The sequence below is a fragment of the Saccopteryx leptura genome, chromosome 2 (genome assembly GCF_036850995.1).
Source record: "Saccopteryx leptura isolate mSacLep1 chromosome 2, mSacLep1_pri_phased_curated, whole genome shotgun sequence".
NCBI classification, from domain to species: Eukaryota; Metazoa; Chordata; class Mammalia; order Chiroptera; family Emballonuridae; genus Saccopteryx; species Saccopteryx leptura.
Genome location: NC_089504.1, coordinates 355,289,717 through 355,304,705, shown reverse-complemented (window position 1 = coordinate 355,304,705; position 14,989 = coordinate 355,289,717). Strand labels below are relative to the sequence as shown.

Genomic DNA, 14,989 nt, shown 5'->3' with positions numbered 1-14,989 from the left:
GAACGAGCTGATTCTGCTCTTTTGCTTGGCAACCGACATATTTTAGCGCTATGAGGTGAGGCCATGGAGCTATCCTCAATGCCCGTGGCCAACTTGCTTGAACCATTTGAGCCATGGCTGCAGGAGGAGAAGAGAGAGAGAGAGAGAGAGAGAGAGAGAGAGAGAGAGAGAGAGAGAGAGAGAGAGAGAGAAAGAAGGAGAGAAAGAAGGGGAAAGGGTGGAGAAGCAGAGGTCGCTTCTCCTGTGTGCCCTGACCAAGAATTGAACCCAGGACTTCTACAAACCCGGCTGATGTTCTACCACTGAGTCAACTGGCCAGGGCCTAAAATTTTTTATAAAAATGGGAAGGATCTAAAAATTTTAGCCAGAACAACTTTGAAAAACAAGAACAAAGTTGGAAGACTTACATTTCCTAATTTCAGGAGCTGCTATAGGGTTATAGGAGTTAAGATGTTGTACATTGGAGTAAAGCGAGTGATGGAGATAAAGACCATGGCATAAAGATAGACACAGATGGATGGAACAGAAAAAAAGGGCCCAGAGATAGCTTGCACGTAAATAATCCATCACCTTTTGACAGAGGCATTGAGGTAATTCAATAGGGAAAAAGAATTAAAACACACACACACACACAAAAAAAAACCAAACACAAAACAGTGTTGGAACAATGGGATAGCTACATTCAAAAAACAAAACCAAAAAAACCTCCCTCAACCCCTACTTTACATCCTGCATAAGAATTAATTTGAGCCTGACCTGTGGTGGTGCAGTGGATAAAGAGTCGACCTGGAAATGCTGAGGTCGCCGGTTCGAAACCGTGGGCTTGCCTGTTCAAGGCACATATGGGAGTTGATGCTTCCAGCTCCTCCCCCCCCTTTTCTCTCTCTCTCTGTCTCTCCCTCTCCTCTCTAAAATGAATAATAATAATAAAAGAATTAATTTGAAGTGAAATAATGGCAAAAGTTAAAACTATAAAGCTTCTAGGGGAAAAAAAAACACCCCAGAGGAGGCTATCTTTGTGAATTTAAATAAGAATGATTGCTTAGAGGAGGCACAAAAAGGAAAAACCATAAAATAAATGGATACATTGGAGTTCATGAACATCAGCAGCTTCTGTGCTTTGATACACAGTGGCCTGAGCCCAGCGCCACTGCTGGAGGGCCCGTGAGTACACCTGGAGCCGAGCTGTAAGGGTTGAGTGACAGCAGCCTGGAGACTCCAGGTTCAAAATGGCGACCATAACCTGTGGACAGTGGCACCTCCTCAGGTTTACTTTAGAGCCATCTCGGTTCCCTCGGCTTTGGCCACTTGCCAGAACAGAACGCCAGCCTCAGGCTGTCACCGTCCTCCTTGCTCCTAACATCACCAGCTCTCTCGAGTGAAGGGCGGGTTCTGGCTTGGCCTCCATCATGACTGCTGTGACTGGAACCACAGCAGCTCCGACCCAGTCAGACCCATGGAGGGAGTTTCCAGCCTCACTCCTGGCTGCCCTGAGGGACTGGGAAACATGATCTGGAATAAAAAAAAAAACAAAACAAAACGGCACCGGTGGGAGACAAGAGACGGGAAGTAGCCCGCAGGTCATGTCTTCATTCCTGTCCCGTGGACTGTTTGCAAGGCTCCATGGGAGCAATCACACGCAAACAAACAACCCCGTGGGCTTTCTTGGGAAGCCCTGCTACTTCCATTTCACCCTAAAACTGTTTCTCCTCCTTCCTTCACTCATTTCCCTCTTCCCTTCACTCTCGATTCCCCGGGGTGCCTCTCCCGATACCCAACAGAACGAAACGTTCACCATCAGCTCCGCCTCCGACTCTGTTTCCGTAGGCTAAGGCGAAAGGTAATCAAACCCTTTGAGAAAATCAGTACTATGATCACGTTCTCATTATACAAGCAAGGAAACTGAGGCCCCGGGAGATGAGGTAACTCGTCCAAGATCCTATAGCCTGTAAATCAGGGGTCCCCAAACTTTTTACACAGGGGCCAGTTCACTGTCCCTCAGACCATTGGAGGGCTGGACTATAAAAAAAACTATGAACAAATCCCTATGCACACTGCACATATCTTATTTTAAAGTAAAAAAAAAAAAAAAAAGGGAACAAATACAATATTTAAAATAAAGAACAAGTAAATTTAAATCAACAAACTGACCAGTATTTCAATGGGAACTATGCTCCTCTCACTGACCACCAATGAAAGAGGTGCCCCTTCCGGAAGTGCGGCAGGGCCGGATAAATGGCCTCAGGGGGCCGCATGCGGCCCGCGGGCCATAGTTTGGGGACCCCTGCTGTAAATGGAGGTCGGCAAGATTTGAACTCTGACTTCAAAGCCCATGCTCTTAGCAACGCTGCTGTTACTCTGCTGAGGGAGCCTGGTCTGACTGCCTGTCCCGTTCCGCCCCCTAGACCTTGACCCCGGAGACCAGATGCTGCCCTCGCTGTGAGTTCTGGCAGGTCCGAGTCCCTGCCTCAAAGCACGCTGCTTGCGGGACTTTCACTTTATCTGTACTGGGGAAAAAGTTCTGCGCCAGGTTGGGTGAGGAGGCCCCGTTGGACGAAGCATATTAGAAACGGGAGCTCTCGCTAAGTTTGACAGCTGGGTAGACAGATCCACTCAGTGAAGGGAACATTTCTGACTGGGACAAGGTTGCTCCTCAGGCTGTGATATGAACTAGAGACCTTCAAGCTTCGACCTGCCTGTCACTAGACAGAAAAGAAAGGAAGACCCTCCCCTGCTTCCTATTCCCCACCTGCTGTTAACATGACAGGTACGCCTTTGATGGCTGCAGGTGGCCAATTCCATCACACTGGTGACATCAAAGGGGCTGGAAGCAGCCCTGCCAGTTCCTGTGCATCTTTTTTTTTTTTTTTTTAAATAACATATTCAGCTATTTAGTGATCAATTTGAAAAGTCAGCTGTGACTTTACAGCAAGGAGACCTGATTTTTTGAAGTGTGAAAGCATGTTTATGAGAAAGATGATAGAAAGACAAGATTGTTTTTATAGTTCAAGAAACCCTTATGGATGCCCTCCTTTGTAACTTACGTAGCCTGTGATGGTCCCTAGAGATTCAAAGGTGAGTAAGATAGGCTTACTGATAGGGTGACCCAGCTGTCTTGGTGCGCCTGGGATGGAGGGGCCCCCCAGGATGCAGGACCATAGCGCTAACACTGGCAGAGTCCTCGGCAAACTGAAACAAGCTGACTGACTCCATTAAGAAATTGAGCTCCTAGGCCCTGGCCGGTTGGCTCAGCAGTAGAGCGTCGGCCTGGCGTGCGGGGGACCCGGGTTCGATTCCCGGCCAGGGCACATAGGAGAAGCGCCCATTAGCTTCTCCACCCCCCCTCCTTCCTCTCTGTCTGTCTCTTCCCCTCCCGCAGCTGAGGCTCCATTGGAGCAAGGATGGCCCGGGCGCTGGGGATGGCTCCTTGGCCTCTGCCCCAGGCGCTAGAGTGGCTCTGGTCACAGCAGAGCGACGCCCCAGAGGGGCAGAGCATCGCCCCCTGGTGGGCAGAGCGTCGCCCCTGGTGGGTGTGCCGGGTGGATCCCGGTGGGGCGCATGCGGGAGTCTGTCTGACTGCCTCTCCCCGTTTCCAGCTTCAGAAAAATACAAAAAAAAAAAAAAAAAAAAAAAAGAAATTGAGCTCCTAGGTTAAAAAGGAAGATGGTTATTCAAGTGTAGCTATGAAATAGTATGATATGCAAAATTATGGAATGATAATAATAATAGCTTTTACTTTTATAGCACTCTCTGTGAGTCAGGAACTATTTAGAATTATGTCTGCGCTGACCCAGGATGGACAGAACGATGCCTGCGCTGATCCAGGATGGACAGAACGATGCCTGCGCTGACCCAGGATGGACAGAACGATGCCTGCGCTGACCCAGGATGGACAGAATGATGCCTGTGCTGACCCAGGATGGACAGAATGATGCCTGCGCTGACCCAGGATGGACAGAATGATGCCTGCGCTGACCCAGGATGGACAGAATGATGCCTTCACACGTTTCAGCTCACTGATCCATGTCGAGCCCTGTGTGAAGGAAGGACTGCTGTGAGCCCCATGTTAGGCAGTCAGGTATTGAGACGTTACTAGAGGGTAGATCTGGGATTCAAACCCAGGACATATGAGTCTAGATCTCAGATCTTACTCACGACACAGTGTTCTCAGATGCCCAAGGCAAAGAAATTGCATGGAGGAATGAGTGATTAACTTTGTGGGTGGCAGAGGTGGTCATGGGAGAAGGGGGTGCGGGGAAATAGGTTCTAGAAGGTGGTCCTTGAGCAAGATTGTGAACAGTGAGTGAGGAATCAGCTAGCAGAAAGGAAAGAAAAGGGCACCCGGGAATAATATCGTAGGTTAGGTCCCAGAGATGTGAAGTGGATACTGTGTTGCTGGTAGATCAGTGGTACCTCTCACCCACCCTTCTAGGACCTCAGGGAAGAAGCCCGGAGAAGTAGCAAGCCCAGACCATCAGGGGCTTCATAGGCTAGTATGACGATAGACCTCAGCCGGTTCACAAAAGGGAAGCACCGAAGAACTTAAAGGAAAATCTGAGATAGTCATTTTTAGAGAATTGCTGTGGTAGCACCCAGAGGATTATTGGAAGGGAAGATGGTAGAACCGGTGACAGGGTACAGTCAGGTAGGAAGTTCTCAGAAGAATCCCCATGACTTCAACTACAGCATATGACAAGGGGATAGAGATAGGTGGAAAGATTTTTTAAAAAAATGAAAGAAGTAACTAGGACCAAACCTGGTTAGTGATCGGATGGAGGGTCGAAGGACTCAGGAAACCTGAGGATAACTCTTGTGAGGTTTGCTTGGCTGACAGGTGCATAATGTTTCACCAATAATTGGGGGGGAAAAGGAATACAGGATGAAGGAAGAGTGGATTTAAAAGGAGAAAGATAGTGAGTTCAGCTTTCTCCACTGTGACCCTCAAGGGTCTAGAGAGGAAATCCATTAATAGATGGTATAATATCATAGTCTAATCTAAGCATTCCATAAAACGAAGGAAGGAGCTTGTCCTAGAGGTTACCTAGCCTGCGGATTGAGAGTGAAATAATTATGCGGAAGTTCTTGGAGAAAGGTCTGAAATAGATCGGAAGCATTAGGATTAATGTAATATTAATGCAACATCCTTTGGATTTCCCCTGAGATGGAAAACATTTCAATACATTCATTTACAGTTAGGTATCGGTGGCATAATTATCCTTTCTCTTGAGAATGTTCATTACTTTATAAAAGACAGCAATTCCTGATGAAAGGATTCAGTTACCCTAATCTTAGAGATGGGACAATTTCTTTTCTTTTCTTATTTTTTTTCTTTTGGTGAATGATCCTTGTGGAACTTCTCAAATCATAGCACATTTATCTCTGTTTCCCGCGTACATGGGGATGGTGGTAATTTGAACCACTGAAAGTAGTCTTGAATTCTACTCATTCTTGAACGAACTCCCTGCCTCCCCAGATATTTGCATGTTTATTTCTTTCAAAACATGTAAGGTCATCTGTATCTTGGCGTCACGAAGATAGAAAATCAATTATTCCTGATCAATATTGAAAAAAATTATTTACGTGACCTATTTATGTGAATCTGCAGTTTTTCCAGTGCTGTTTCCCAGCTCTAGTCTCCCCTTCTAATTCCTTCGGTGTGACCATGCTCTCCGTCCCTTATGTGGGGACAGGGGCATCTACCTCCTGCTCCCATACAAACACCCCTCTGTGGGTTTTGAATGCGTGGCCCCTGGACTAAAGTGTGTGAACGATGACCTTGATTGCCTATGGCGCCCTTTGACAAGAAAGCTTTAAGAAGCATCTCATGGATCCGTTGACTGAGCTTAGCATGTCTTCCGTGAAGCAATCAGGACTGGTAGGAAGGGATGGACGGAGGTATGGAGGGAGAGCTAGGCAAGTTCCCAAAGACACAGGCTTCATCTGGGAACCGGCAGACTCAGACCACTAGGAAATTCTGTCTCCTTCCTGTTAGGATGTCACATCATGAGAGAATTACCCAGCTCTTGGAACTGAATGGCCTGGGAATGCTTTCTACTTGGCAAGACGTTACCCGTCTCTCCAATGTCCTAACTTTGATTTTCCTTTAGAGAAGCACGCTGCTCACTGTTCCAGCATCATCTGCTCTTGTCAGCACCCGAGGTCCCAGCTTCCTCTGAATGGCCAGTGATAATAATGCAGATGGAGCGCAGCAAAGTCACCAAGCCAGGTGTGACATTTATACGGACTCTGAGCCCACCGGAGACGGACCCATTGCTGCCACAACGTCTTGCAGTACCAGGCAAACAAAAGACGAGGGAGAGGCGGTGCTGGTAGGAGAAGCAGTTGTTTGCTCCATACGCTTTCCCCTTCTGCACAGGTTGGCTCACGCCAGAGTTAGAAAATGAAGACATCAAAGGAGAATGGAAATTTGAGGGTCCCAACAGAGGGGGAAAAAAAAGCCTTGATTATCCATGGTACGTGTAGCAGCCTGGGCCGGGTTGATGACCAGCACGGATAACAGGACGCCTAGAACATCCGCCCTTGAACGTAGTGCACCCTAGCAACTGTATCTTTCATGGCATAAAGAAAGGGTTTAAGGAACATGGGTGCAAAAGTGGCCATGCATCAAGCAGGGGTTTGTATGGAGCATGCCCACTGTGTGCCCACTGTGTCCCCTTGGCAGGTGTCCTCAACATCACAGTCATTGTGTCATTTACAGACGTGCTGACCCAGGATGGACAGCAGGCTGGCTTCTACTCTATGAGCCCAGGCTGCATACTGGGTTAAAGACACCAGTGGGTCTGGGTCTGTATTCAGGATCATCAGCGTGAGGGATTCATCTTGACCTGATTTTAACAGGTACGTTGGAGGTACTTGGGAACTCGATTAGAAACTGATCTTATACAACAAAAGAACAATGTACTTTTCATAGCTAGTGCTAATCAGTTATGCAAGCACATAATGTCCTTAAGCCTGCTGCAAACAAAATGTTCAGTGATCAGCAATGGGGCTTTCCTGCCCCCACCCTCGCCTCCCCACAGGGACGTGGATGTGGTATTGTGGACCACCGTGCGTGTGCTTGTGTGCATTCTTCATGGACCACCTGCGGCTAAGTTTGGAAGATGCAGATATTTTTATATCATTCAAACCACAGCCACACATACACATGTTAAAAATAATCCGTTCCTAAGAAAGCCCCGCATTCACAGGAAGAAAGACAACAATAAACCAGACTTACCAGTTTAGGTTGTTCGAGGCAGCAGAGGGACAAGTTGTGGGCGATTGTCCGGTGCTTTCATTCAATAAATCACATTGGCTTTGCTTTCTCCTGTGGCTCAGCCTCTGCGCAAAGCAAGTGAACCTCCTTCCGATTCTGTGTAAGGAATAAAATGCGAACAGGATCACTACAGGCAAGAGCTGAAGTCCATGATCACGGAGCTACTCTCGGCACAAAATAAAAGAGCAAGTGATGCTCAGGGAGGGAAAGGGAGAGGGAGACAGCTTGGCTCAGAGACTAAATGCATTTCGGGACTGCAGCCCCGGGAAGGCTTGGCTTCTCGAGCTCTCGTGCCTGGAGTGAAAGAATGCCCTGACTTCAGTGTGCATTTTGACTACTGTATCTGTGACGTCCACTAGGAACAACAAGCTTCACAGCAAATGAGACTGGATCAGAATCGGCTATCACTGAACGATGTGCAAAGAAGAAGCGAGGTAGCCAGTGAGCTTTGCACTCACTACGTCGACTGCAGGGAAGAAAGACTGGCCATTCAGGAGCCCACCCAGCAATCTGTGACCTCGAGTGAGCCACCGCTCTCTGAGGTCAGTCACCCCCTCACTCCCACAGCTGCCTGGGACTCGGAGCACGCAGGTGGCAGCCACACCCTCACCTCAGGGCACCTGTGCCATCATTGACAAGCTCCTAGCAGGAGCAAGGGTCATGTTAAGAAAGCACCCAGTCCAATCAGGGCAGCCCAGCCACTGCTTGACTTCCTGCTGGAGAAGGTCCCGGGGAAGAGATCCGCACGCCTGGGACTTAGGACCGCAAGAGGCTCAGTCCTGGAGGAAGATTCCAGTGCGTCCTCCACGCGAGCCACAGATGGGTGCACCTGGCTCCTTGCCCAGCGTTATGCTTTACGTCACTAAAAAGATGCACAGAATGGATTTCCTAGAAAGCCACTCCTGTAGGCACTTTTTCATGTTTCTCTCTGAGATAAAAGGGCAAATGACCTTCACGTTGCTTATTGTGTTAGGGAGATGTTGCCGGTTGAGAGCACATACGAATACCACACACACACACACACACACACACACACACACACACACACACACACGTGCACGCACACACACACACATGGCCACACACACGTGCGGGCACACAGGTACACACACGTCCCTAGCAACAACAGCTTTAAGAATCTTTCTAAAGCTCTATTCAGATGGTCTCTCTCTGCCAAATGAAAGCTTAGCTGCTGGGATGACTTCAGAAATAATTCTGGACCCTTCTAACTAGGCACTGACTCTGGTTTGCTATTTATATCTGGAGCCGAATCAACTCCCCAGTTTTGAATGTGACTCTGTAGCAAATCAGGAGACAGTCCCTTGGTTAGAAATAAGCAGGCAGTGTTAACCTTCGTCCTGGTAATCAATTAGAACATTGGGAACGGCATGTTGCATTTTTGAAAATCTCCCCTTTTCTGGAGACAGCAGCTCGCCTGGAAGCTCACTTGTCCCCAACAGGCGTTATTGTGGGGCTGGAATCGGAGGCAAAGCTCAGGGACTCGTGAAAGCTGCATGTCCAAAGGTAGAGCTCGGTTTAGCTTTGCACAAGTGTTTTCCTTTCTTCTTGCTCAAAAGACAATCTCTCTCTGGAACACTTTTCCTCTCTCTTTCTCTCTTTGGACTTATCCAAGGAAGCATTGCTACAAATAATCTAATTTGGGAATATTCATGCCCTGGAGGTTCAGAAGGCTATTTTTTTTTCATCAAAGATTAAGAAGGAGTCAGGCTACACTTTCTCAGCTTAAGTCTGACTGGTTGCCAGGTAAAACTTGACCCTTATCTGTAGAAAAGCTTTGACTGCATTGCAGATTTATTGTACTTAAATGCTGTCTGCTGGAGTACGCCAGGTGACTCAGTAATTCTTCTAAGGTTATAGGGACTGCCTCCCTGGGGTCGTGAGTTCTGTATGCTCTGCAAACCTAAGGGGACAATGTCTTCTGTAATAGGGGCTTTGCTTCCTGGAGCAAATGCTCAAGCCTGAGTCATTTCAGAAGCCCTCATCCTTGCAGAGGAAGTGCATTCACTCATTCATCCACCCTTCAGCAACATTCCTAGGTTAGGTACGCTGCGTTAAATGCTTTGTTACTAAACTCTATTGATGAAATAGAAATGCTGACATACTTTAGCAAAATTCTTCATAATCTGGCTCCGCCTATCACTTGCCTAATTTCTTGACACCTTCTGTTTTTGTTTGTTTTTATTAAGTGAGAGGTGAGGGAGCAGAGTGACAGACTCCTGCTTGTGCTCTGGCTGGGATCCACCCAGCAAACCCCCTACTGGGGAATGCTCTGCCCTTCTGTGACCACTGCTCCACTGCTTGGCAACCAATCTATTTTTAGCACCTGAGGGGAGGCCATGGTGCTATCTTCAGCACCCAGGGCCAACTTGCTCAAACCATTGGAGCCATGGGGGGAGGAAAGAAGGAGGGGGGATGGAGAAGCAAATGGGTACTTCTCCTGTGTGCTCTGACCAGGAATCAAACTCGGGACTTCCACACGCTGGGCCGACGCTCTACCGCTAAGCCAAATGGCCAGGGCCTTGCCACCTTCTAATTTACCCTCCATGCTGTCTGTCTTTCTGAATGTCTTTCGGTTCCTTTGCCATAGTCTCTTGACGCTAGCATTCTATATATGAGGTTCTTCTGCCTGAATGCTCAGTATCTTCTAACTAACTCATGTGAGCCTTAGAGTTTTGGCTGAAACATTTACCTCTCAGGGATATTTTTCTAGCCCTTGGGCCGTGAGGTTCCCTCCTTGGAAATCCTACAGTACCTCATAGCCCTCCCATCATTACTTTGTTGCCCTTACTTGTTTTATACCAGTCATCCCCATGACACTGTAAGAGTTTAAGTGCAACATCTCTAACTCACTGCTTAATTTCCAGTGCCTAGCAGAGTTCCCGGCACATAGAAGGCATTCAATAAATATTTAATGAATCTTCTGCTGAAGTGCGTATCATGTATTTGCTAAATGAATGAATAAACCATCACAAAGAATAAACGGGGTCTGAGAATTGGAAGTCCACTTAGGACATCTAATCTTTTCTGCCAAGCGGCCGTCCACTGAGGCTTGCCTCGTCTGAGCAGTCCTTCTCGATTAACCACACCGATCACACACTGCCTAGTCCCCCACCTCGCAGCACTTTTACAACATGTTCTTGCTTTCTGCTCTCCTGCTGTTTCCTGGAGTTTGTCTCATCTCTACAAACTGATATTCTCCACATTACCTGGCATCAGCCTGCCAGTATTTGACACTTGGTTCATTGATCAGAGTGTTGCTTTTGGAAGATTACTCTGGTATGAGGGGAAAGGTGGGTTGGATTAGCCAGACCTAGAGGGTAGTAATGACCGCAGCGCCAAGACAGGGTTGAACAGCAGCCTGGCCTTTTCTTTCCCTCCCCCGTCCCCCGTGGCCCCACCCTCCATATCATAACACCAGTGTTCTCATCTGGAACACGCAGAACGTTTGTTCCATACTCAGCACTTCCGCTCCACCCAGTTCCACGCCCACAGCTGGTTCACTTGCTTGGTTGTTCCTGAATGTGTCTCACTGATTAAAGCCGCTTGGAAGAGAGGGACTGCCTTTTCAGCAGTTTGTATTTTTCTCCTCCAGCCCTTACAGTTTCTGTCTTGCAGAGAGGGGTGCTCCGTCAGTATTCAGGAAGACAAGCAAAGCGTTTGATGAAGCACCATGGTGAGGAGGAGGTACAAAGGCGAACGAGGCTTCTTCTCAAAGATAACATCTATTCCAGCGAGAAGAGCTTGCAACAACTTATAATGCCGGGCAGAATTAAATGGGGGCTACATAATAGTACGTGAGGGAGTCCTAAAGGGTTCCTTCCTTCTGGGATGGTTGCGCCTGAACTTGATACAGAGGAAGGACGAAGACCTGGAGGGGCTGGAAAGGAGGGAATGGAGTCAAGGCACAGAGTCCCTGGGGTACTTGGGAAGTGACAGTAGTCCAGCTGGGACAGTAGTCAACGGCGATGGGGGGGGGTCTCCTGGAATTTAGGTTCCAAAAGCAGGCTGGACTGGGGGGGTGCTATGTTAAAGAGTTTGGACTTTATCCCGTAGGTGACAGGGGTTTGAGGAGAATGTCAGTGTGGCCACTGTGGGCCACGAACGGAAATGCTAAAGAACCTGGAAGCAGAAAGGCCTTGATGGTGAGGGTCTGTAAAAACGTCCGTTCAGAGATGAACATGGCAGGTGGTCAACGGGACAAGTGAGAGCAGCAGAGGAAATAGAGAGAGTGAGAGAGAAGCTGATTTTCTTTTTTTTTTTTAATTTAGTGAGAGGAGGGGAGGCAGAGACAGACTCCCACATGCATCCCGATCAGGACCAGGATCTACCTGGAAAGCCCACTAGGGGGCGATGCTCTGCTCATCTGGGGCCCTTTCTCTGTGGCAACCAGAGCCATTTTTTTTTAGTGCCTGAGGGGAAGCCATGGAGCCATCCTCAGTGTGATGGAGACCAACTCACTCCATAGAGCCACGGCTGCAGGAGGGGAGGAGAAGAAAAAGAGAGAAGCGAGAGGGGGTGGGTTGGAGAAGCAGATGGGAGCTTCTCCTGTGTGCCCTGGCTGGTAATCGAACCTGGGACATCCACACATGAGGCCAACACTCTACCACTAAGCCAACCGGCCAGGGCCTGACTTTTAAAGTTGAAACGTGAGTGATAACAGATGATGGTGACATCGGTGGATCCCAGGGAATATAGGCTGGGGATAATTTAGGCATGCATGTCATGGTCTGCCCACCTTTTGAAGATGTAAAAAAACAGCAGGAGGCTGAGTCTTTGGAGACACGTGAATGTGCTTGATCTGATCTGCATGGAAGAAGCCAGTTAGTAGCAGCTAACAAAGTCATTTCAGGCTGTGACAGGTGAACTGTCTGAGGCAAGCCCGTGCAGGGCCATTGGCAAGGGAATGGGTCCTTAAAACGAGAACTCTTGGATGAAATGTGAGGGTCTGAAGTTTCTCATCTCAGAGTTGTTCAGCTCAGCGAAAAGGACCCCAGTTGGGGTGGGGGTTTGCACATGAGCCCCTGAGCCTGTCCTCGCCAGCTGGGCGACCTGGGGCAACTTACTTTTCTATCATGAGGTCTCGGTTCTCTGGCTTGGCAAATGAGGGAGTTGGGCCAGTTCGAGTCAAAGGTTCCTTTTATTTTACTGTTCTCTGATTTGTGAAGTGCAGCATTTAGCATTTCAGAATACTTGTGAAATTAGGCCAAAGCCCACCAATGTCAGAAAAGCTACAAATGTTCACTCGCTCCTGCAAAACCACGCCCGTATTTTCAGACCGTCCATATATCATTGCAAACGCGTGTCTGCCCTGCGGTTAGCTCCCTGTGGTTGGTTTGTAAGACAGAAATTTAAATTGATCACTTTTTGATGACCATTTTCTAACAATTTTTCACTTTTTTTTTTTTTCAGCAAAGATTTTTTTTTTTGGGGGGGAGGGGGCTACCTTTTCATTGGAGTCTCAAAATTAAATTATGGGAAGAAAATCATCATCAGTCCCTTACTGTGGTCAGCAGAGTCCGGCCAGCCTACTTCCGCTCCCTAATCTCTTGACCTTTCTTAGGGCGCGGCTGCTCAGTAACTGCTCCGATTCTTTTTTTTTCTTCAAAATAAAATGTGCTACTTATCGAAATCTGCTAAAAAAGGAGACAAAAAAAATAGGAAAAGAAAACTAACACCCCAGGGTGTATCCGAACATGCTTATTATGTGTGAAGTTGTTCGTAATGAATGTGAAACTCTTCCTCCTCCTCCCTCTCCCTTCCTAAGCCCCCAAGAAGAAAGGAAAATGGGTGGGGGAGGGGCAGCGGCTTTTCAGTCCCAAAGCAGACCTTTTCAAAAGGTGCAGACTGTTCATGGGCGTGCTATTCCCTGATTATTTTGTTTAAAGCACCAGTTGACCTTTCAAACTAAAAGTAAAAGGTCTCCCCAAATCCTGAGAGACCCTCTTTGGGATTCCACACACACACACACACCCCCCCCCCCTTCTAAGTCTTGGAGACTAGACTCATGACATTCAAAAAAGACTCTTCAAAAAAGAGGGATGGTTTGCGTGGCTTCTAGTATGATTTGATGACAGAGTGTTTATCTGAATGAATCATGTGAGATTTTCCAGCGTCGCATTTTTGAGAAATGGAATTCTCTTAAGGAGGTTACAAACACTTCACTGACGGCTTTCCAAGAACGGCCTCACACTGCCTCCCAGCAGCCTCTGCCGGGCTGGAGCGCCGATGTGATAATCAGGGTCCCTGTTTCTGAAAAGTCTTCTTGTTCTGCCTGCCACCCTCCTTTCAGTCATCATTAGAATTCTCAGGCTATGAATCCCCTATTGTCCGTGTGAGCCCGGGATCCCCCACACCATGCCGGGGAAGGAATGTGAGCCTGCTAGGTCTGGCTCTGAGGCTCCACCTTATCCAGCAGGTCACAAAGCCCCATTTATTTACAGCTCCCAAGTTTTATCATAATTCTTTATCTGCTCAGCCCCATATATCCTCCGGGGAAGTCAGGAGACGTTTGGTAATGAGGGCCATTTATCCTCATTTTCTCAATTGGCACACTTAAGGTTCTAATATTTATGTTCACACTGTCCTAATTCTGGATGTCAAAGCTACGACGCTAGACAAGTAGTATTGCTGAAGGGTAATTGAACGGCGCGGAACGGTTCACCGGAGTCTGATATGTGCTGTGGTTGTCATATTACCTACCAATCATTACATCACAAACAGTTCCTTTTAATAGCTCTGTGGAAAAATAATAACAAATGTTGCCACTTATCAAACACCTCCTGTGTGCCAGGTAGCAATATTACGGAGCTCTCACACCCTGCAAAGAGGATTATCCACTTTTCATTGATGAGGGAACTAAGGTTCAGAGAGATTAATTAACCGGTTTATGTGCACTAAGGGGCTGAGCTGAGACTCACACCCCGATCTCTGTCTGCAAAGCTCACGGCACGTGTGCACCTCGCTCCTTCGCCTCTTCCCAGAAATACAATTTGTGAGTTGTTATAAATTAGTCTAACATACTTATTCTTCATTACAGACATAGGAAGAGTTATGAACTTAGGGCTGTTAAAATGTTTCGGCCAACACAGTAAATGAGATCTGCTCTGATAAGCAAGCGGTAGCATACACGCCAGGTCAGAGTAAGAATTTGTGGCATATATTTCACCTATCAATAGGTGGCAGTATTCACCTAAATCTCTCCATGAGGAATGAGCACAGGTCAATTCTCCTCACAACCATCCCCAAGGCCATCTGCATTCTTTAATGCACTGGATTTTATCACAAAGAACGGCATTTACAATCAGTAGATTGCTCCCTGGATCTTGGTCATGCCTCTGTATAGTGAGAATGGGACTGGGGAGGGGGCTATGGGGGAGCAAGATGAGCTATCACAGAGACATTGAGACCTAGTCTCCATGTACAACCTTCATTTTGGCCATTTTCCTAGGGAGGTCTTTTATTTGCAACTCAAAGCCCAAGATGATTTTTGCATCTTCACTTGAAGAAAGTTAATTTAAAAATGAAATTGTTAACGCCCTTGGAATTTGATCATTCATACATTCGTAATTCAGAGCAAGATGTTACTCCTATCAGGACAATAAAGCCAACGGCAGACTGCATGGAGTCAACATAGTGTCAAAAACCTGTGAACGTGGAGTAATCAAACCACCTGAATCTTCACCAGGAAGCATG

The 14,989-nt window shown here is 47.5% G+C and overlaps 1 protein-coding gene across 1 annotated transcript in view; it reads right to left on the bottom strand.

Moving 5' to 3' along the window:
* The window catches only part of ANKFN1 (ankyrin repeat and fibronectin type III domain containing 1), a 348,145-nt gene that overhangs the window by 155,983 nt on the left and 177,173 nt on the right, over nucleotides 1-14,989 (bottom strand). Inside the window, exon 3 of the mRNA XM_066366429.1 lies at nucleotides 7,238-7,372. The gene's annotated coding sequence lies outside the window, so the exon portion shown is untranslated. The remainder of the gene's footprint in view (nucleotides 1-7,237; nucleotides 7,373-14,989) is intronic.